Below are 2,547 nucleotides of genomic sequence, written 5' to 3'. Positions count from 1 at the left end.
TACTTGTCCTTACATATAGTGGCAAATAAATCAGAAGTTTTAACACATTTTAAAAACTACAAGGTAAATTGCAATAAACTTTCAAAATTGAAGTGTGATAACGGCGGTGAATATTCATCGGATTTTTGTAGAAATTCTGGGATTACAATACAATATACTCATGCTTACACACCAGAACAGAATGGAAAATCTGACAGGATGAACAGAACTCTAATTGAAAAATCAAGATCTATGATATCAAAAAGTGGTGTTCCAAAATATTTGAGATCTGAAGCAATATACTGTGCTAATTATGTCACAAACAGAAGTCCAACCAGCTCTCTTTCATCCAACAAAACTCCTGCTGAAGTCTGGTCCGGAAATAAGCCTTACTTGTCCAACTTGAGAGTGTTTGGCTGTGCTGCATATTCCCATATTCCAAAAGCTCAACGAACGAAACTGGATATGAAATCGAGGAAACTACTTATGATTGGTTATAGTGGAAATGGTTACCGTTTATGGCATACAGCTGGAAGGAAGCTAGTTCTGTCGAGAGATGTTTACTAATCCGCTGCCTGTAAGAAAGGATGTATCTATAGTACTAGAGAAGTCGTATAAGGAAAATGAAAATAGCCTGAAACAAAGTCTTGGGACTGAAGAAGAAAACAGTGAGGATGAAATATTCGAAGAAACAGTTAATATCCCGGAAGAACAAAATATGTGGGAAAATGGTGATATAGATACAGTTGTGCTTACTGAAAGCACCAACCAACCAACTGTAGAACTGCGTAGAGGTACAATAACAATAAATCCTCACTAGACGATTTCATTATATGGCTTTGGCTTTAAGCGCAGAACAATTTGTATCAGAAGTTCTCACTAGATACGAAGATGTTGAAAACTGTGTTGATGCTGATGAGTGGTATGCTGCCATTAATTCAGAATTAAATTCTTTGACCAAGAATAACACATGGGAATAAGTTTAACGTCCAAAGGCAAAAAGTGTCACAAGTTCCAAATGGGTATTTCGGCGAAAGTTGGAGGCAAACGGGAATCCAGGTGAGTACGAGGCACGAGTTGTTGCCAGAGGATTTACTCAGTGTCAAGGTTTTGACTACAATGAGACCTATTATCTTGCTCCTATTCTCTCTCCTTCTATATTAGCAGTCGCGAATAAAATGCAATATATCATACATCAAATGGATGTCAAGACCGCGTTGAATGGATATCTACGAGAGGATATATACATGGATCCACCAAAAGTTCTTGAATGTGAATCAAATGTTGTGTGTAAACTTAACCGTTCCCTGTATGGATTTCGGCGAAAGTTGGATGCAAACGGGAATCCAGGTGAATACAAAGCACGAGTTGGTGCTAGAGGATTTACTCAGTGTCAAGGTTTTGACTACAATGAGACCTATTCTCCCGTGACTAGAATTGGTACTTTGCGTATTTTATTAGCAGTCGCAAATAAAATGAAATATATCATACATCAAATGGATGTCAAGACTGCGTTTTTGAATGGATATCTACGAGAGGATATATACATGGATCCACCAAAAGGTATTGAATGTGAATCAAATGTTGTGTGTAAACTTAACCGTTCCCTGTATGGACAAAAGCAATCACCTAGAATGTGGAATGAAAGATTTAATTCCTTTATATTATCATTGAATTTTACAAGATCGAAAAATGACTATTGCTTATATATTCGCACAGACAATGGCAATATAATATATTTACTGCTTTATGTAGACGATCTTCTTATTGTTGGCAACAACATGAAAGCAATCCAAGATTTAAAATTACAGCTAAAATCGGAATTTGAAATGAAGGATATGGGAGACATTGACGTTTATTTGGGAATTAAAGTACGTAGAAATATTGAAGAATTCACAATTGAAATGACTCAAAAAGGTTTCATAGTGAATCTATTAAAGAAGTTTGAAATGGAAAACTGTAAAAATGCAGATACTCCTAAGTTGTCCATACCTAATGATATCAATGAGAAAACTCAACATTCTAAAGAACCTTACAAAGAATTAATTGGCTGTTTTTGATGTATTTGATGCTTGCTTCGCAGTGTAAACTATTTAAGCCGTTTTCAAAATTGTGCTACAGATTGTCACTGGAGTCATCTGAAAATAATTCTTCGGTATCTAAAGAAGACCAAAGATATGAAGCTTTTATTTGATGGAAAATCTGATTACACATTATTTGCATATTGCGATGCAGATTGGGAAAGTGATACCTACGATAGAAAATCTTTGAGTGGTTATTTAAATAAATTACCAACAACCAACGGTTTCACTTTCTTCGACCGAATAAGAATACATAACCCTTTGTATTACAGCTAGTGAAATTATGTATTTACTGAAATCATTGCAGGATTTGAACATAAATATTGATTTGCCCATAACTATTTACGAAGATATGGGTTGCCCAAAAAGTAATTGCGGATTTTTTAAAAGAAAGTAAATGCATTTTTAATAAAACTTAGAATGAACTTTAATCAATTATACTTTTTTTTATACTTTTTTTATACTTTTTTTCTAAAACAAGCTAAAA

The 2,547-nt window shown here is 34.4% G+C and overlaps 1 long non-coding RNA gene across 1 annotated transcript; it reads left to right on the top strand.

Moving 5' to 3' along the window:
* LOC131997217 (uncharacterized) lies at positions 1 to 1,785 on the top strand. The gene is made up of 3 exons (XR_009398121.1): positions 1 to 63; positions 132 to 1,038; positions 1,144 to 1,785. It is a non-coding gene; the product is annotated as an uncharacterized LOC131997217 (long non-coding RNA).
* The last annotated feature ends 762 nt before the right edge of the window (positions 1,786 to 2,547 follow it).

This window comes from Stomoxys calcitrans, chromosome 4 (genome assembly GCF_963082655.1).
Source record: "Stomoxys calcitrans chromosome 4, idStoCalc2.1, whole genome shotgun sequence".
Taxonomy (NCBI): Eukaryota; Metazoa; Arthropoda; class Insecta; order Diptera; family Muscidae; genus Stomoxys; species Stomoxys calcitrans.
This window is presented reverse-complemented; position numbering and strand designations above follow the sequence as displayed.